This window comes from Aulonocara stuartgranti (genome assembly GCF_965226115.1).
Source record: "Aulonocara stuartgranti genome assembly, chromosome: 23".
Classification (NCBI taxonomy): Eukaryota; Metazoa; Chordata; class Actinopteri; order Cichliformes; family Cichlidae; genus Aulonocara; species Aulonocara stuartgranti.
In genome coordinates this window covers 44,445,944-44,467,358 of record NC_138958.1, presented here as the reverse complement: position 1 = coordinate 44,467,358, position 21,415 = coordinate 44,445,944, and the positions used below count along the sequence as shown (strand labels likewise).

The 21,415-nt window shown below is 39.4% G+C and overlaps 1 protein-coding gene and 1 long non-coding RNA gene across 5 annotated transcripts in view; both read right to left on the bottom strand.

Moving 5' to 3' along the window:
- The window catches only part of LOC309701496 (NLR family CARD domain-containing protein 3-like), a 391,901-nt gene that overhangs the window by 85,033 nt on the left and 285,453 nt on the right, over window positions 1-21,415 (bottom strand). The gene's annotated exons all lie outside the window — the stretch shown is intronic.
- On the bottom strand, window positions 11,357-14,440 carry LOC309701557. 4 transcript variants are annotated; one of them, XR_014275097.1, is made up of 5 exons: window positions 14,404-14,440; window positions 14,151-14,282; window positions 13,673-13,736; window positions 12,705-13,314; window positions 11,357-12,110 (listed from the first exon to the last, which is right to left on the bottom strand). It is a non-coding gene; the product is annotated as an uncharacterized lncRNA (long non-coding RNA). The 4 variants fall into 4 exon arrangements; XR_014275098.1 differs by having other exon boundaries at window positions 14,151-14,437; XR_014275100.1 differs by lacking the exons at window positions 14,151-14,282; window positions 14,404-14,440 and having other exon boundaries at window positions 12,705-12,795; window positions 13,162-13,314; window positions 13,673-13,826.

Below are 21,415 nucleotides of genomic sequence, written 5' to 3'. Positions count from 1 at the left end.
GCAGATTATATTAGATTTATATTTTAAATAAGACAAAATTTGGATTTTACAGCAGTAAAATGATTGTATCTCTATACATGTAATAAGCTTTGCCCTGCACAGAGTGGATAGTGAAACAAATGGAATCATCATAAATACATTATTTCATATTTATTACTTCCCCCTCCTCATTGCTTTATTATTGTAGCTCTAGTAATAAATAATAATGTAACGATTCTGGATCAGCACCATGATGCCCATAGTATATACAGTATTCTGAAGAAGGTCTAAAATGTCAGTGTGTTGCACCAAAATATTTAAGTAATTATCAGTTTTAGTTCTTAGAGTGTACCTCAAAGCACACTGTGTTCTGTTGATCTTATGTGCTGCACAATAATGTTTAATATTTAGTATTTACTGTTATATTACTATATATCATTGTGATGTTGTTTATTGTATTGCTCTCGTTTTCTTCTGCTTGTTTTCTTTTTTCTTTCTCAACAGGTGATCCAGGTGATTGATGTATGTGTGTGTGTGTGTATATATATATATATATATTTTTTTTTTTTTTGTCTGCTTATTTAGTTGGTTTTTGTTTTTTTGCCCTTTATCCCTGTCCCAGGACACAGCTGGGAGTGATTGACAAGATGAGACAGAGGAAACGCAAACTAAACACACTGACATGAGACACGGACCTTCACCACAAAGCAGTAAATACATAGACTGAGGCTACGTCCACACGTACACGGGTATTTTTGAGAACGGAGATTTTCCGTTTTTGTTTTCAAAAATAATCCCGTCCACACGTAAAGGCAGAAATGAAGGAAAACACTGCTAGGAACATGCCAAAGCAACAGGTGGAGATATATTCCTAACCGTGCAGAAATGCTGGCCAATCAGAAGTCTAGAAGCCTCGTTGGGAAAAAGTAAACAAAGCTGGGGCATAGAAGGAGAACCAAGTCATATGTGTGGAGGGACAGTAACTGTGTGTATATGTAATCATTTAAACACTGCAGAAAGTACAATTAACACTAATAGTATAATAATAGTACCTGAATTGTACGGAGCCCCTCTGATGACATGGTCCAAAAATAAATAAATTGTGGCCACAAAATACCCTCGAAATACTATTTTCGAGAGCACGAAATGGGTATAACGTGGCAACGAATTACGCATTTGTGGCAACATCATATTGATACAATTCCTGGACAGCTGCGTAGAGACACAAGCATGAGAGTAGGCTAAACCTATACACCGTGGACAGAGACGGTATGAGTGAGTTTTATTTTAGGCTGGGAATGAGCTACAATGCATTTTGAAAAGCCTGCAATGCAAGGAACCATTATTACGGAGAGACATTTAAACAGGATACTGAGAGCCCAGTTGCTTTACAGGGCCTGGACGCCGGGATAGATTTTATTGTCAACCAACTGCAAGGGCCTGGGAAGGATCACGGTTATTGGTCAAGTGTTTCGTGCCCACAAATTAGCATTTCGTGCGCACGAAGTAGTATTTTGTGGCCACAATTGATTTATTTTTTGGACCATGTCATCAGAGGGGCTCCGAAGAATTGGGATACAGCCTCTGAGATAGAAAGTGTGCGACCGTGAACTCGACTCTCTTTATGACACATACACACACAGACACACACACAGACACTTGTTTTCAGATTTTAGTGAGGACACCAAAAAGCCTCAAAAATATCCTCAAACTCGTGAGGACGGCCATTTTGTGGGACTCTATTAGCCCACATAGTAGCATACCAACTCTTTGTCCTCACAAACATGTCTAAACAGGTACACACACACACACAGACACACACACAAACAGGTTTGTCAGGTTCCTCGGCTCGTTCTCTGCGTTCAGTCCATTGAAGGTGATTATTGAGCCAATCACAGCTACAGAGCTCACTGTGACTCTTCTTCTCTCTACAGTCACACAAACAAACACACTCAGAGACTCTGACAGCAAAACTACAACAATGTGGTGTTAACACTCACCCTGCCTCAGCTCCACCGTCCTCCTGCTGCTCTGACGGAGGCTCAGCTGTTTCTCTTCCTGTTCCCACCTGCTCGGGTGGCTCCTCCCCTCTGCAGTTACAGGAAATCAGGTGTGTGTGTCTCTTGTTGAGACTGGTTCTTCCTGCTCTCTATCATCACATTGGGTGTTTCCAAATTCAGGGAGAGGATGCTTCGAATGCCACATTTGTAGGAAATTGTATCACATGGACGCGACGAAGGCTGTTCAAATTTGAAGTCTTCCAAATGCGTCCTTCATTTCCCTGAATTTGAAGGATGGGTCAGGTGTGTCCTTTGTGGCCCAACATATCCCAGGATTCATTGCGGGGCATACAGGAGATATTTTTCTGATAATGATAGTGATCGAAGTGGGAGTTAATGCAGGAGACGAACACTTTCAAATGTAAGTATATGAAAATCTGGTGGTGCAAAAGTTTTTATAGCGGGTGTGTTGTTAGGCTCTGGGCATCTGCATAGACATGTTCTTTTTTTGAGAATGTGAGGACAAACTTGAAAGAGAGACACTGTGAGAGTGGACACATCCACACTGCTGCTGCATCTGTGCTCACCACGATGGCCTCCTTCAGAGAGATGGAGGACTCACTCTGTCTTCTGGCTGATGTAAGTGTTCAGCTTTGAACAGCTGTCGTTCCAGCTGCTTTTAACTTTGTAGTTTCACATTTGTACAGACTTTATATTTTTTATAGACGTGTCATAAACCAGTCCTTAAATCATTTTCATTATCACAGATACAGTCTACACTCTGCATCATGAGCTGGTCAATATCGCAAAAGTTGTAATTCGTTTCATGTTTCATGTAAACTGCTCTGAGGTCACAGTGACACCAGCAGATGTAGTTACAGCCTCTCTGTCCCCACCATCCCGGCCCACGTAGACCGCAAAGGCCGGGTCCTCCGAAGGATGCAGCCGACGAATTGGAACACAGCTCATGTCTGACAGCAGTTTGAAGAGGAAATGGATTCTGTTCTGTTCTTCACTCATCACCTACCTGACAGCTGACACCTCACACCTGTTTCTCAGCTGCAGGTCAGACAGAAGGACACACAGAGGATGGAGGGAAGGAGGATGGATCTGCTAGTCTGAAAGTTGGTATGTCAGTTTCTGGTCAAGTTTTTGTTCAACAGGAAACATAAACAGAAGCAGGATTCATACCAGCCTCCACTTGAACAGCAGCCTGCTTAAACTGTCTGCGTGTCTCTAGCTGATCTCTGTCTCCTGCTGATGTCACAACGTCTCCGTTTTATTTGAACACTGGAGGTGAAGATGGCAGATTGTTGGCTAAAATGGATGTCTGTGGCATCCTGCATTTAATGTTCAGCATCTTTGTGAAAAACCCTTTAAAAGTTGTTTAACATGTCCAAAAATCCAAAACTGTTACAGATTACAAAGATGTTGTTTCTATGAGCTCAGGCTGTACTTGCTAGTTCACATTTCGGTAGTAATGTTGATGATGAGGATCATTATTTGTCATTGCTTTAGTTTTTATTCCACTGTTTCAAGGACATGCACTTAGTAGGGACAGCGGACTGGACAGGTCTTCAGTCTGTCTCGCTCTAAGACAGCTGGGTTAGGCTCCAGCGCCCCCGCGACCCTGAAAAGGATCAGCAGAAGTGGATGGATGGAGGGTCAGTTTGTCAACATTAGAAAAACAAACATACTACCTGCCTTAAATGTGAAATGGACGGGCTTTATGTTTGCTCGTTGTTTGCTAAAGAGACTTTTCTGCAGCATTTCTCTCCCGACTTCTTTGTAGCACCTTTCACTGTCACACATTTGATCTTTACAGCAGGGCTGTGCCATATCATATACCATACTATAGAATTTTGACATAGTAGCTATATAATGTTACTCCTACTTTATAGATCTCCATCACCCGATCCTCCGAAAACCTCTTGGAGTTGGCAGCACTCGACTGAGCCATTTTGTGCAGAAGAAGATTAAAATGATGCTTTAAACTCCAGATGTTATCTGAGCTCAGATCCTAAAGCCAGACCTCTGCATCTTCATTCTTGTGGAAAAGCAGAGCAGATGTTGTTTTCAGGAGGATGCTGCTATAATGGCTTTAGTTCCTTGCAGGTAATTATGACGACAGCGGAAGCAGCAGGAACAACAAACAGCCCAAACTAACAGACAAAATATTAATGAAAGTCCAACCCAATCTCCTCCATCCCCGTATCCTCCACTATTTGCATCTTCATCTGTGAAACCTGCAGAGCAGAAACAGTGTGTGGACAAAGTTAGCCGGTATGCAGACATGTTTGCTTTTGTTACAGGAGTTTGAAACACATCTGCAGCTCATTCAGAGGCTTTGGGGCCGTACACACTTCATTTTAAATCAGTACAGCCGATCTCACAGCTGCTGGATGTTTCTTTGAATCATAAGAACATTAAGACAAACAAGATGATCATGAAAATCATATTAATGATTGATTTGGCCTACGTTTGATGCTGAACTGCAGTAGCTCCTGACATTGTGCTTTTATTTCGTCTGGATTAGTTTGCAGCACTGCTGCACAGTTTACATTAAAGTGCACTTTTGCAGAGCAGACGACCCCCTGCACGACTGATGGGGTGAACCAAGGCCCTGCATCAGACAAAGAAGCATTATTTCAACTGTGAGTCATGCAAAGCAGCTCTAGTAGAGTCCTGTAAATGAACAGACTGGATCCCTGTAACGTACCACCTCAGTGACCAGTGGAAACATTCAAATGTTCAGGTAGTCATCCTAACTGACTTGGGGTTTCTGCCAGTGTGTTACAAGTGAAGCAGCTCGCCTGGTCTACACACTGGGACTCGTTTCTTTAAATCACCATTAATACAGTTTCAGCTGCTGACACATTCACTAGTGGGTAGTAATTAAAGCATGCTGCACCACTCATGAGTGCTATCATTCAGCACTCTCATTCATTTGTCTTAAAGCTGGTAATTAAACTCCCTGATGCCTCACTCTGTCTCACTCTTTTCTGTGTGTGAGAGAAAGAAGATGCAGCTGTGTTTCTAACAGCTGCTCTGGAGGAAGCCCTGCAACTCTAGAATCTCACCTGAGTCTGTGACTGTGAGCTTGATGGAGTGCCTGAACTCCTTGATGACTCTCTCACCACAGATGCTGTGGTTGGTTGGTTCACTCACTATGTATTAACAGACCTCTCTGCATTGAATCATATCTGTTATTAATCTCTGTCTCGCTTCCACAGCATGTCTTCATCCTGTCTTCCTTCTCTCACCCCAACCGGTCAGCAGATGGCCCCGCCCCTCCCTGAGCCTGGTTCTGCTGGAGGTTTACGTTGAAACCAAGCACACCATTGTTTTTCTTGTGACATTACCAATAAGTTTGATGTGTCACATGGCCCTCTTCCTATTGAAAAAACAAAAGTTGTATCCAAGATGGCCGACTTCTAAATGGCCACCATGGTCACCACCCATCTTGAGGAGTTTGCCCCTCACATATACTAATGTGCCACAAACAGGACTTTAATATCACCAACCATTCCCATGTTATTACGGTGTATCCATATAAATGGCCCACCCTGTACTTACATTATAACCAATCCGCTCCTTTATCCCCACTTAAAATATTTTTACTGAACTATTGTAATATTTGCTGCCATTGCTGCTGTCCTCTTGGCCAACTTACTCTTACAAAAGACATGTTTAATGTTAATGAGATTTTTTTTTAACTAAATAAATAAAGGTTATATAAAAGTCGCTGCCAAAAACTGATCGCGGCTTCTACCTTGTTACACGAATGTTGTTTGTGGCTCAAGATGACTTTATGTCATCCATGAGGGAAGCATTTGACATATGTTTCACATATTATAGCCCAACAAGTTACTTATAGCAGTTTAAATACGAGCAATCACTTTTTGGCAAATACCAGAAATCACTTTTTGGCAGACAATCACTTTTTGGCACAACACCGGTGTCTAGCAGGTTTTATATTTTAGAAAGTTTAAACATCAGCTTAATAGAAGTAGTGTGGTCGTGAGTTTTGCATAAACAAATTTGTGCAAACCTCAATGAAGTGAAGCAACATTATAAAGAAGAGTGAGCCTAAATGACTCCCCAATGATGTGAGAGACTGATAGTCATACAGAAAACAATGACTTTGAGCTGTTGCTGCTAAACGTGCTTCTACAAGCAACTGAATCTTGGAGTGCACTTTGGTTTGTCTGCTCATAAATTGGTGGTTCATGATGATAAATGAACTTCTGAACTGGTTTAACATCAGTGCAGTGGCTGGTCCATTCCTTGATGTATATGTCAACGTTCAAAATGAGCCATTTAAATCAGCTGTGTTGGATCAAGGACACATCTAAACCCTGCAGGACAGCGGCCCCGAGGCCTGGAGTTCCCACCCTCAGTGCAGTGGAAATAGTCTCGTGCCAGTCTTGGTGCTGCCTTTGAGTCTATATTGCCGAACACTGTGCGCACACATTTTTTTCCTTCCTAAACAAACACACATTTGTAAAGGAAAATTTAAATTGAACTCACAGTTGGCGGTTAATCGTTATATAGTTTAGATGTACACCGAGAGACGCATTTAGTGGGACTTTTACACCGCCACAGATTTTCTTCTTCTTTTTTGTTACATTATTGACATATACTAGATATTTTAACCTAAGCAGCAACAATCATGTCTCTGGTACAGGCACTTTCCACCATGCAGATTAAGCTAAAATGTGACTTGAAACAAATTCTGGGTTTCCGTTCCATAAAGGTTCATTTCATCTGGTAAGTTAGCCCCTGAGGTAACAGTCTATGTGAACATAACATACTCACTGACTCACACTCAACTTGATTGATAGTGATTTCCTGAATCAGGCAAAGCGCACAGAGGAAATTCATTTGCATATGTTTGTTTTCACAATCACTGAAATCCAAGTTAGGCATGTTTCCCTTTGTTGTTGTTGTTCTTGACACGAGTGCTTCAGTTATTTTCTCATCAGTATGTTAGGACAGAAAGGATTCTGTTGTGGATTTATGATCATCTCACGTGTGTCCATCTTTCAAACTCTTAGATTGTGTAGACATTAATGCAGCTGTCAGACTGTAGGCCAGTTTCTTTGCACTGTAAGCATTGATTGGATGCTACTGTAGCAATCAGTGCTTACACAAAACGTCCCTGCGTAAACCCTCAGACACACAACAAACAGATCAATAGTATCTGAAATTCAGAGTACGGATCTTTTTACACATTTCTCACAGAAAATCACCTAAATCGCTTTCGTGTGAGATGCACATCATGTTTGCCTCATAAAGACTTGCCCTGTATGTATTCATTTCTTTTGACTTTCACGTGGAATTGTCACCTAATATAACAGGTCCATCAGTAAATGGTGTCTATCTTCAGTTTCTGTCTCCTAGACTTTGTCCCTGTCAGGTTACAGCTGAATAGATAGTCATATCATGCAGAGACTGCATCGTACTATAATGCTCGTATGATCGCGTTTGTCATAAGTGGACTGGTCTTGTTGAAACGTTGCATAAACCTTGCCCAGTAAACTGTGAGTGCTAACATTTCTATGGCATATGCAAATACTTTAGACAAATCCCACAGTTGTCTATATTTGTATATTTGACAGTTTAATGAAGCATTTAGAAATCAAAGGTCAGATTAAAATGCTGGATCACAATAGAATGTGATATCACACAATACAATATTTTTAATATCACACACAGCATGAAAGTTTGCTAGTGTATATTATAAAAATATTACAGTATGTTGGTATAACTTTATCCCCTCCTAGTTTTTAAGATACAAATTTTGGCCCACACTGATTTGTGATCATATTCCTCTGTCCACTAAATGAAGATGGAGGCTCTGCTCTTTATTTCTGTGTTTCTCTGGAGAATCCTGGTAACATGATGGCTTTCTGTCTCTAAACACACACGAGCTTAACTCCGAATGAACATGATCAGAGTTCATTGAACCAACTCTGATCAGTCTTTTCTAAGGGTTTCAAGCCTTTCTTGTTCGAGCCTCTCTTTGTTGTTGCTACAGTTATGTGTAATTATTAATAGTATTGCAGATGTTAGCCTCTGCCTGCAGTGTTGATGTGGGTAAAGGCTTTAACCATGGATTAGCGGCAGGTCCCAGCTTGTAAATTGTGGAGCATTAATGCCCACTCCAGCTCCTATAACCAAATATAAACAGTTGGGATGAGAGTTAGCTCAAGCCACTACAACAGCCAGCAAGAATGATCTGTTCATGCTAGCATTAACAGTGCCTATACACATAGCGACACACGGGGGAGGGGCCTAACTAATAACCAAGATGACTACAGGCTTGGAGGTGCTAAAAGTCAGATATACCAGGAGCAGTTTGGGCTTTAGAACAAATTTTGTGTAATTATAACAATATGTAATTTAGGACCTGGTTACATATGATGCTGCTGATTTTTTAAATCTAATTTTTACGTTGCATTAATTTCTTTTTGTCAGACAGGGAATCAAACAAGTTCTGTTTTCTCGAATGAATCCCACTGTTATTTGTTTGTCCTACCAACAGGGATGTTTACATGGTATTCATGACTGCTGCACCTGATGACTTTCACAGCTTGAGGACTGCAAACATTTCCCAACAAGACATGAGTGGTGGGGTGATCGTTGGTATTCCTGATCAGGTGAGGATCTGTTCCCATCAAACCACCAAAACCAGTTGTTCAGGATGTTTACAGGATGAAGAATCCCCAGTTATTCTTTGTGGTTGGAATGTGCCTACATATGGCTGTGTGGGATTCTGGCTTACTTTAGGGTCAGAGCAGTTGGTATGTGGAGCAAATACTGACACAGTCAGAGTGGGCAAACCAGCAATAGGCTTGTTGTCATACCTGGAAGTCTGAAAGCTCCCGATGCTGGATGGTCTTTCTAGTTTTTAATGACAGGTCGTCTAACAAAGCTTCCATGAGGTGCTATAATGGAGACTGTCCTTTTCAAGGAGTTTCTCATGTCTTATCCTACTTTTTTCTTTTTTTTAATTAACAGGAGTGAGAATTTGAAATCCTCTATATTGACATGATTACATTTCTTCTATTAAATGAGAAGTACATTTTGAACACAGTATAGTGAACACAATATCCAAGAAGCTAAATCTGGTGAAATGGTTTCTTTAGCTGTCAGCTTGAAAGGCTGATTGGGGTATTTTTGTCACCTTGCATGCGGGTGGCATGGACACCCGACTTTTGTGTGCATTTATCAAAAAGCTTGGATGATTTTGAAGATCAGTGGCATTCAACTCATGATCAGCGTTCAAGTTTTCTTAAAATCTTGTAACATGATAACTGGAAAGAAGACAGCTAGGATTTTCAAACTGATCCCATAGATGGATCTACTATGAAGCTGAGGGACAGCACTGCTTAAAAGATCCTTTTTAAATGACTCCAGCTGTCTGATTTAATGAGACCACGTGTGCTCAAGTTTCCTGCTCTGACTCGGCCTCAGAATGTCTAGAGGCAGAAATCAAGCACACTCAAAGGAAATAAGCGTATCAGTGGGCATGTGCTCAGCACGCAGAGTGGGAGTGACTAAAGGTGCCACTGCAGAGCATCGCAGTTGTTTCGTGTGATTAAGTTGTGTGTTTATGAACCTGTGAGTGTTAGTCCTTTTGGCAGGATGACTCGCATGAAGCTGTTATAATTGTTTGTGCATGTTAAAGTTATGCCTCAGTTCTTTGATACCATGTTGGTAGGATTATTTGGCACTAAGTTAATAGCAGTGGCTGTAATCTCCCGCAGTCATTACATCCAGCGGTATTACAAATAAAGGACTTTTCTATTGTTTAGTTTAACTGTGGCTAGCTTGCCATGTCCGTGCCTTATGATTGGCAATTTGTATGACGTGCTATTTAGGCAATATATGAGCTATAGTGACCCCTTGTGGATATTGTGAGATATTGCTGTGTTGAGTACATTATGTTTTCAATTGTTTTTCTAGTTATTTGTGACTCTACTAATGATAAAATTGCCTGTTTCTGTTTCCAGAAAACCATTGCTCATAGTCCCACATACTATACAATGATAAGTTCAAGTATGGCTGTACCTAATTTGGATTAAGCCTGGCAAGCACTTTGATGTAAACATTTCTTCTGTGGGACTTAAAGACAGTTAACCCAACTCCTGGACTGCTGCAGTCTTCCTGACAGAAAGCTTAGGCCAGGCTTGTATGCCCAGTATATATATTCTATAATGTGTGTAACTACTTCGTTTAGTTGTTTTTGTTTGGATTTAGTTTTGTTTTTTTTCTTTTCAGTGTATTTCAGTGTCAGTAATTTGTGTAGTGCTCACTCACATTTTCAACTGGAAAAGACCTGCAATAGAAACGTATTTAGGAGCAAACAAGTGAATGAAAAGTTTGACATCATTAAGCCCAAACAGCACCTAGTTTTCAACAAAAACACATAACATAAGAGCAGCAGTGACGATGCAGCTGACACAGATGAACCCATTTAAACTGGTCCCAGTGTTTTTAGCCTAACTTGAGTCTTGAACCATTGGGGCAAATGAAAAATTCCAGCAGTTCTTGAAAGCAGCAACTCTGTGCTTTTTTGTGATGTTAGGGACATTATGGTAACTCGAGGCACACTGAAAAAAATATGTTGTTGGATTTACTTAATTCAATGGTGGACATTTGTTGCACACAGATGTTTTGCTTTGGCAGCAACTTAAACAATTGAGTTAAATTAACACAATTTATTCATGTTCAATAAACTTGTGCAATTTGTGTTGATAAAATGTGACTTAAACATGTTTTGATGAAGTAATTTGAGCTCTTGGAATATTTTAATCCTTCACAATTTTCTCACGTTATCCCAACACGATTCAATAACTTTTACCCAATACTACTTGGTCACTTAAATACTACATGTTATCTTCAAATTACATTTTGCTATTATATTCTAGTATCAAATACACAATTTTCAAATGGAGGCCTTATAACAGATTGTATTGTTCTCTTCCAAGATGGTTGCTGGCATCCACCAGTAACCTTTCAAAACAAAATGTCTAATTTCACTGCATTGACAGTAGGTAAAGAATTAAACTGACATTACTCCTCCACTGAATCTATATAAATCAACAGTTAAATAATGTCAGTTCTTCCGTGTTCTCTGGAATCAATCACAGCAAAGAAATTGGACTGTTTCTTTTGAAAAATGTTGGGAAAGAACAATACAAAACATTCTATTTAAGGCCTCTAATGTCAAGATTCAGTTAAACAACAATTATGACTAAACAATTTGAGGTAATGTTAGTTTCCATTAACATTAAATTAGGTTACTGAATTGGCAAACACCTTCCTATTAACACTACCCATTTTACCCCAATAACTAAAGAAATTAGCACTTGCAGGTCAAAACCTTTATTCAAGAGATGCAAAAATAACATTGATACAGTGACTGTCAAAAATTACAGCACTGATCATACTGTGACATCTTGGTTCAAAACAGCACACTTAGAAATATTCAACGTTCTTTACTTCAACTGAATGAAACTGAAAATACCATTTCACACGACCCATATGGGATATTTAGACTGTATAACTGTTCACGCTACATCTCTTCACTAGTAAAAGAAAGAAAAAATACAAAGAGAAATTTAAAAATGCTGCCAAACAGACAAACAGAACTTGTACAGAGCAAAAGGAAAAACAAACAACAACAACAAAAACGGCTCGTCCTCATGGCAGTTGCAGAGTATATAAAAATGAACCCTGCGATCCGTTCCTGGAATTGAGCTTCAAAAATGCAGCAGAACAAGTGTGAGATTTAAATGTCCTCTCACCTAGAGCTGGTCACCTCACATGCATAACAGTGAGCTTCGTTGCAGGAGCAGTTTTGTCTTAGTTGTGAGCTTTTCTTGAGAGCTGAGTTGCTTCCAACTCAATTACCACCCTTTGAATCACCTCAAAAGTGTAGCAGAGTTGTGATGGGTAACTCATGTTGAAGGAATAAAAAAGGTCCAAACAGCATGGCTACTGCAAAGGTCACGTTATCCAGATCTTGAAGAACAACATCAGAAAAGTCATTGCCTGCCGCATCCTCTGGAGACAGATGTTCATTGTGGTTTTCTCAATCTGTGCAGTGGCCTCAGTCAAGTCCTGGTTAAACACAAAACATTTCTTTAAGATTCCTTTTTAAACTCATCTCTTTTGAATCTACCAGTTCTAATGTTAGAGTAATTTAAACCAATGCAAGCAACATAGTAAATAGCTATAGCCAAAGAGTGGCCTGCCATGCTGCCATTCATGGTCTAACAGAGTTTCTAAGAGAGGGTGAAAAACATAATAATTTCAAATGCTTTACATTAGTTTTTGTTAGAAAGACACCGGCCCATCAGAAATCCAGGTTATGTCACTCAGAAGATGTTAGAATTTAGACTTTCAGCCCCACAATTTGGTTAGCTGTTGGTCAGTTGGTCATTTTTTCAAACAAAAGCTAATGTAAATACTGGTGGGATTTTCCTTTGTTCATTAGAATGACAAATTTAAAGTTTTTTCACACTGATGTGACCCCTAATACAGGGGTGGGGATGGGGCCTCAAGGGCCGGCGGCCGAGTTCACTACTAGGCCTCATGTGAACTTCAAATTATTAAAGAGGACTACTGGTCCTAACCAGTCCAATGAGGATCAAGTGGATAACTAAATGCATTTTTAAATGTTGCAAAGCCACAATCTACTCATAAAACACTCACCATGAACTCCTGCACCAAGATGTTGCAATTGTCTTTCACACAGATGCGGAGCACTTTGATGAGGGACTCTGAGCATTAATGTCATCCTTGACTATTATAACAAAGAAAACAGAGATTTGTGAACTTTTCAGTAGCACAGAAGAAAATGATCCCAGACAAAAACTCTTGACTTTTTAAACCAGTCAACATGCAACACCAGCATCTACAAAGCAATATCAAAAGTTCCTGTTTGACATCAACTTTATGGATATATAGTTTCCAGAACATTTATTTTTAAAAAAAGATAATTTTTTCTCAGTGGGCCAGTAAATGCATGACAAAAATTATGGCATCCTTTTAGTGGAATCATTACTCACAGGTAATAGTTGACTGTTTCAATGGATGTAGCATAAAAATCTTTTACTGACCTAATGCAATACATATACACTTTGTAGTTAAAGAATTTTAAAGTTCTTACTGTCATTATGGCAGCTACATCCTTTAGCTTTGTGCCCTGTTCCCCCGATCACTTTGCAAACACTTTCAGCAGACTGTCAGAGAGAAACTCAGCTCCGTCAGAAACCTTGACTGTAAAGGCATGGTTGGGATGCACTGGAATGCTGCATTTTATCTGAAATGACATAAAATTATTTTGAAATAACAGCAGGCACTGTGCTTGGTTAATCAGTAATGTTTTGTTGAATAAAAACTGTGTTTCCAGATCTTATGGGATTAAAAAAAATCCAAAGATGTTTGTTTCTGATTTGCAACCCAAGAACCCACAAGTTACAACCTCATTTCAGTTCAAGTGTGCATTAATGCGAGTCCAGTAATCACCTTTCTGGCAATACATACAGGTATAAGTTAAACCTATGGCAGATTTTGGATCTCTCAGTTGTATTAATAGGGTGAGTATGCATGCACCTAATAATTATAAAAAACCTATTATAATTAAGTTACAGAAACGAAAATAGAATATACTTTCTTACCATAACACCTTGAACCCACAATCCATCAGCTGACTCCTGGTGAAATGCAGAATAGAGGTCATCTCTCAATGTGCAGCAAAAAAAACAAAAACAAAAGGACAGCAGGTGAGGGCAGGAGGGGTAGGGATGTAAGCTAGCATAATGCCGCTGATGATATTAGCTCAAGCTGTTCAATGTCCAAAATCTCACTAACACCACGGTGCAGTAAATACACAATGTAACTGAAGAGTCAGTTGACAAATCTATTCACACAGAAAACCAAATTATGTTATGAGTGCCTCGTAATTAGGTTTAATGTGATATTACGGCTCTTGTGCCAAAGACAAATTCAAATGAAAAAGCGCCAATTCTTTGACAACAGATAAAACAGCAAATAAGCTAACGGCTCTTTTTTAGCATGTTACATGGCGACACTCTAGACGTTTAACTACATTTGGCTGAATTATGGTAAAAATGAATTCAAAAAATCAAGACATACCAAAAACGTAGAGTTGGCTGCTCGACTTGACTGAGATGGATGCCTTTTTTAAACCACGATCCAAAGCCCGCGAGATGAAATCACGCGTGGTTTCACGAGATTTAACGTTGCTATCTTATTGACTTACGTCACCTGAACATGATATGAACAATTTAATACACCCTTTCTGCATATCATGTAGTTTTTACACTATATAGTTACATTTAACTTTAAAACATGAGGCAATTGTGTTAAATGCATGCAAGATGCTTACATAAATCCAAGAGATGGCCAGTCCCTTTTTTTCAGTGCAGAACACCATCCAAATCTTGGTAAATAACACATGAAAGAACAAAAGAAACAAACATGGTAAAAAGAAGCCAAACGTGTGATAACATTGTTCCATCACGCTCACTCACTATTCTCTCAACCTTTGCCTTCACGGGGCTGCTGCAACAATGTACCTGGGATTACCGTAATGATGCAAATATTAATGAAAAGTGCAGAGTTGCTGCTCTCAGGAATCATTGGACTTCTTTTAATTGAGGAAATGGATCAGGAGTTACGGTAGTTACAGATGTTTAATACAACCCTAGAAAAGAGCTTTCTGTAGTGCTGTGCGATACGGAAAGATGTTTTATGTATCCGATACAAGTAAATACAGGGCTGATATGATCTATACTTTTTAATGTGGATGATGCATCATCAAAATGCCAAATTGTTTACATTTTCATGACCTTTACGTTGTTTTTTAGGGGGCTTCATCCTAATGATTATTAATGAGTTAAAACCGAGGACAGAAATAATAAAAGGATTTAGTTTGTAGCCCATAGTTTAAAAACAGTAATCACACATTATCCCTTTCTTTAACAGCAACACAAAAGGATCATTATATTCCATTAAATCTGAGCCATATTATATTCAGTATATTTATTTTAATTTCAGTAAATGTTTTTATTTAAATGACATGTTTCAGTGAGATAAATGTGTTATTTCAAGGTCGTTGCATCATTTTTACTTTTCGAGTTGGCTAAAATAAGAATTAGCCAGTTGCACTTTAAAGTAATATAACCAACATATCGCCACAGTTATCTACCTGGATATTCTTCAGAGCATGCTTTCTTGCATGTGACAACAAGAGACCTCTCGGTTGTCTGGTGGAGCATTTAGCGCCTCGCTACATGTTTCCAAATCGGCATTTCTTCTCAGTGAAAGCTGTCCTAGAGAAGTAAAGCAAGTTTGTAAGTTTCTCTCTCAATGTTTGTAACGCATTCCCACGTTAAGCTTAACAACCGATATATGGAGCGACTGCCGCGCCTCCTCTCCCCCTCCCTCTCCTGCTGCTACTTCAATCATGAAACTAATCAATGATCAGCTGATCGCAAGTTCCGTCTCTCTTGTTTGTTTCCCACTTTGCGCCAGAAAGAGGAAACCAGCAGATAAACCACAGCAGCACGTTTAAGCTTGATAAGCTGTTGTTAGAATTTATTTAATATTACTTTAATGCCTAATGCTATAAGTAGCTGACAGCTGGTAACTGTGCAGGGGCGGGTCTAGCACGGTTTTGCCAGGGGGCCAGCTGGGGCATTAACAGGGAAAAGGGGGGCACAAAGAAATACTTTTCTTTCTTATTCTCGTTTAAAATGTCTCGCTTTTAATAAATAATTATCTGAATCTTACAACCAAAGTTTTTATCTAACGTAAAATGTATAGAAATCTAATATTGTATATAGTAACTATTAAGTCTAATATATACCCTAGTAAGTTATAGTACTTTTTCCTTTGGGAAGATACCATCTGTGCAGTCTGCAGTTCTGTTGAAGAAAGATGTTGAATCTATTTAATTGTTGTTGAAAAATAATTGATTTCTGTGCATTTTTTTTAAATACATGCATTAAATTAAAGTCGATTATGTCGATTAAGCATCACGAGGCAGAGGGTGGGCGATGGTTCCCTTTAGTTTTTTTTTTTTGCTGGGAGTTTGCAACCCTATTAGTTAGGTTGTTTAATATTTCTGCTAAGTACTCTTTAAAATACCAGAATAGGGAGGATGGTGCAGGTTTAAGTTTATTAGATTGATCAGTGTTGCTGAACTATGAAATATTTTGGGTGCAGTGTGTTTTTTGCATACAGGTATAACTAAATAACCTTAATGTTTTATTTTTTAAAACTTGAGTATGAACTTATACAAAATAAAGAAAGATATTAAAAAAAACAGTTTTATTGATTATAAAAATACGCTGTATCGGATTCATATCGATACTGGACACAAAAAAGTGGTATCGTGCGTTCTCTAGTCCATACAGGAGAGAACCAGAAACTAAAGAAACTAAATTGCGTGTTTACCTTTATGTTGACATCAGTGTCTGTTTTTTTTATTATTATTATTTCAGCATTTCAGCATCTCAAAATATTTTTTAGATAAAAGCAGTCAAAATATTTTTTTTAACAGATGAATCATTAAAGGATGGCAATTTCTAAAATGGTAACCAAAAGACCCGTGTGTTTTCTCTTTGGAATAATAATAATTATTGCTCATTAATAAGAAAACTATTTCTAATCCAATTCAATTTTCGAACAATCAATAAAATACTTTATGACTAAAATGATGAATAACTGCAGCCCTAGAATAAACACATTTTAGAGAAACTTGTGATTTTGGAGATGATGCAGTTTTAATTTGATAGTTTTTCCCCTTTGGTAACTTTGCTGTCCTCGCCCTGAGTTCCTTAGTTTCACCAGCTAGACAGCGAGATAACGATGCTCCAATAACCAGACTTGTTTTCCTTTCTGCGCTGATTTATTGAAGAATGGCCTCTGACCATTGCCTTCTCTTTGACCATCGTAAAACTGAAAGTACAAAATACTGTATTAGCTAACTAACATTGTAAACTAGCTTGTTACACTCTTACTGCAAGCTAACAGTAGATTACAGCTCAGCATTCAATACCATCGTTCCCTCGAAGCTGGACAGGAAACTGCAGGATCTAGGACTGAGCAGCTCCCTCTGCAGCTGGATCCTTAACTTCCTGTCTGATAGATGCCAAGTGGTCAGACTGGGCAGCATCACCTCATCCCCCATCACACTGAACACTGGTGCTCCACAGGGGTGTGTACTGAGCCCTCTCCTGTACTCACTCTACACCTACGACTGCACAGCCACTAACAACTCCAACATCATTGTGAAGTTTGCGGACGACACTACAGTGGTGGGTCTTATCACCAACGGTGATGAGACGGCTTACAGGGAGGAGGTCAGTGCCCTGACCCACTGGTTTCAAGACAATCATCTCACCCTCAACGTCGCAAAGACAAAGGAGTTGATAGTGGACTTCCGGAGGAGCAGAGAAGTACACACCCCATCACCATCAACGGCGCTGCTGTGGAGAGAGTGAGCAGCTTCCGGTTCCTTGGTGTACACCTGGCTGAGGATCTTACGTGGTCAGTACACATAAACAAAACAGTGAAGAAGGCGCAGCAGCGCCTCTTCTTTCTCAGGAGACTGAAAAGATTCAGCATGAGCCCCCGCATCCTCAGGACCTTCTATCACTGTGCCATTGAGAGCATCCTCACCGGATGCATCACCACCTGGTACGGCAACAGCACCGCTTACAACCGCAAAGCTCTCCAGCAAGTAGTGCGGTGCTCTGAACGGATAATTGGAGGTGAGCTTCCCTCCCTCCAAGACATCTACAGGAAGCGCTGCCTGAGGAAAGCGGGGAGGATCATCAAGGACTCCAGTCCCCCCAGCCATCAACTGTTCAGACTACTTCCATCAGGAAGGAGGTTCTGCAGCATCCGGTCCCCAACCAGCAGACTGAGAGACAGCTTCTTCCACCAGGCCATCAGACTGCTGAACACTTCATAGACACCTCAGCTTCACTACTGGAACTTCAACATTATGCACTCCACACTGTATATAAATGCCACTTGTTTTGCACATGTCCAACTACCAACCTCTGTATATTTTATTTTATTGTTTACTCTATTTAATTTGTAAAATATGTACACACACACACGCGCGCGCGTGTAGAAAAACATATTTAGTATACACATCCAGTAATGCATGTACTATTATATATTGTACATATATTTATTAGTCTCAGATTTAGCCGTTCTTATATTTTGCTTGTTTTACGTTATTGTATTTTTGCACACCTCTGTTGCTTGTGAAGCTCGCAAACAAGAATTTCACTCACATGTACTGTACCAGTGTACCTGCACATGTGATGTGACAATCAAAGTGATTTGATAACAAGATAAAACTTTCAAATGTACAAATTATCGTACCATTTTTACACAAAACAAAAGTTAATAATTATTTTATCGTCACTCATACTTACAGACATATCTTGTCCAAGGCAACAACATTTTAAGGTCCATATCAGCTTAGAACGATAACTTTCCGCCATCTTTGATTTTTTCACCTTCTCATTGTTCCTTTCCCAAAGTAGTCAAACCCATATTACAAAGCAGCCACTAGAGGGAGCTCTAGGGCCGTTTGCAACCATAATATCCAGTTTACCTTATAAAAGGCAGAACAGTAACTATAGTGTTTGCAATAAATGGAGACATTTAAAAACAGAAAGTTATCATCTACTGTGATTCAAGTGTATAAACTAAACCACATAAAATGGCTTAAACTGAATATGGTCACGTTTTATTTTTTGTGTGGCCATTACTGCATTTTAATGGTGTTATAGATGCTGTCGAGGCTAAGCCTACATTTAAAGCCACTAAGCTGTTTGTTGGCAGGTTAATGCAATGTCACTGGTATGAATAAACGTATTAAACTTAGTTCAATAACTGAAACCATACTTATCTTGTCCTTTAGATTCTTTATTCCAACACAATTTAACATAACAGCGCAGCGGTCACAATCTGTTTGCTCCTTCCCAACAACAGCACACCTGCTGCTAATGACCTATCTACCTTAAATAGACACACCATATGTAACACAAAAGGTGACCCCTAGTGGCATACATGAGGTACCCACACAAAAATGGCTCCTACAGATACTGAGCACAAATATGAGTACAGAGAATTTCCAGCAAGCTTTTAATACTGTCACAAAAAGGTCTAGAGGGATTTATCAGCATCATCCTGTCAAACTGGTTTTATGGTGGTTTTGATGAGAACAGATTATAGCTTGATCAAGAAGACCAACCGTCGAAGTCCTGTTGGGAAACCTTTGCACTTTTTCAAGGTGTGAGTATCATCAAGTGTAGCAGTGATGTCCTCAATGGTCGTTGACACAGTTGACAACTTGTTTGAGGGATGAAATTGTGGCGTTTTGGTCAGAAAGTTTATACTTGTAAATCAGACTGCAGAAATATTTCTGAAAATGTAGTGGTTTGTTTGTTTGTGGTTTGTTTGTTTGTGGTTTGTTTGTTTGTGGTTTGTTTGTTTGTGGTTTGTTTGTTTGTGGTTTGTTTGTTCATGTTTTTTGTTTGTTTTTATTTCAAATATCTTATAACAAGATGAAACTACAATTGTAAACGCAATTTGGTTTTTTGGTTTTTTCTCAAACTTAAGTAACTGAAACCTTTCATTGAACTACAGCAGAAACAGATTGGAAATGCCAAGTTATTCTAACACTAGTGGACTTGTTAAACAAAACATTTGTTTCACTTCTTTCTCAACATGCAGCACCATTAAGAACAGTGGACCAGCATAGTTGGTCTGCATGAGCACACTTACTGCAACAGTTGTACATGCTGAAACTGGTTGCTGGCAGCTGATGTGAAGAAATGTCTGGACACATCAAAAGTTTTCTTTTTCTTTTTTTCCCTCCCTTGGATAACATACACATGGCAAATAAAAACATGTAACTAGGGTGACGTGAAGTGTGTATCATCAGATTTAACTCAAATATAATGAGGCTGTCCATCTGTGAAGTAATTGTTCCTTCAAAAACCACTGTGACAACAGATTTTATTTCATTCATTTGATGGTTTTCTATTCTGTATACTGGAACTTTTTAATAGCCCCCCTGTCCACACATCCTTGACATGAGACTTTCTGCAGAGTTGCACATGATGAATGCACACAAAACTTAAAGTGTTGCTGTCATATTTTTTTGGATGTGGTTTGTTGTCATAATCAAGAACGTGTCTTATTTTTTTATTTGTTTTGTTGCTGATCGGCCATTGGACTGCTGAGCCTGCAGTGAACAGCCAGTCACTGACTCTTGATGCTAGAGCAAGGACAACTGAGCTCTCTCTCTCTCTCTCTCTCTCTCTCTCTCTCTCTCTCTCTCTCTCTTTTAAATAAATAATACGTTCGAGCTGTTTATGTTTTTGACTTGTTATGGACTCTGACTGGCAATGGGAGGGCTGGCGGACTCATATTATGGAGGTGGAGGGTAGACACATTTTGTGTGCAAGAGACCACATACTACAGTGGTGATTGACACAGACTTCAATGGACATTTAGGTGAAGGGAACAGAGGTTATGAGGTGTTGGGTAGGTGTGGTGTTTAGGAGAGAAATCTAGAAAGACAGATGTGGGGCAGATTTTCCAAGTGGAAATGGCCGTGGTGCACACATACTTCAAGAACAGGGAGGAACTTGTAGAAATATATGAAAGTGGAGGAAGCTGCACACAGGGCAACTAAATATTATGCAGAAGGTGAAATCAAAAAGACAGGAGACAAGGAGGTGTCAGGGAGAATGCAGCTATGCAGCATCAAATGGTAGTTTGAAGGATGAGTTTGGACATCAAGAAGAGGAAGTGAGTGAAGGCAGAGACATGCAGGAGTATAAACAGGCTCTGGGTAGTAGGGAAGACTTACCAGATGGCTGGGATAGTACAGCTTTATTGAGATAAACTGCCAAGAAGGGGTTTGACGGCTTCTCTGCACAGAAGAAAGGGAAAAAAGAAAAGTGATTTTGAAAGTATTTGAAGGAAGAGATTTACAAAGAAAAAGAAGTGTAGTTAGCGAAATGAAGAAAATAGACCAAGAAACTGGGAGGCTAGGCATGTAGCAGAAAGAGGTGACAAAGGAAAAGGCTCAGTGCCACGTATGTGAAGCTGGACCCCAAGGAAATGAGGGAATGACACTTGCTAGGCAGAGAGTGAGTTTGAATGGATGTTCAAACCCAAAAAAAAGATATATTCACATAACATAGATTGAAAGAAGCTGCAGGTGGCACAGCAGCTTTAATGTCTTCCAGACAGGAAGTTTTGGAAAGAAATATCATCATTTCCCAGATTTTACTATCTTAGTGTTCTGTAACAAAATCACTGTTGTGCGCATGGTGTTAGAGATGATGATGATTACAAAA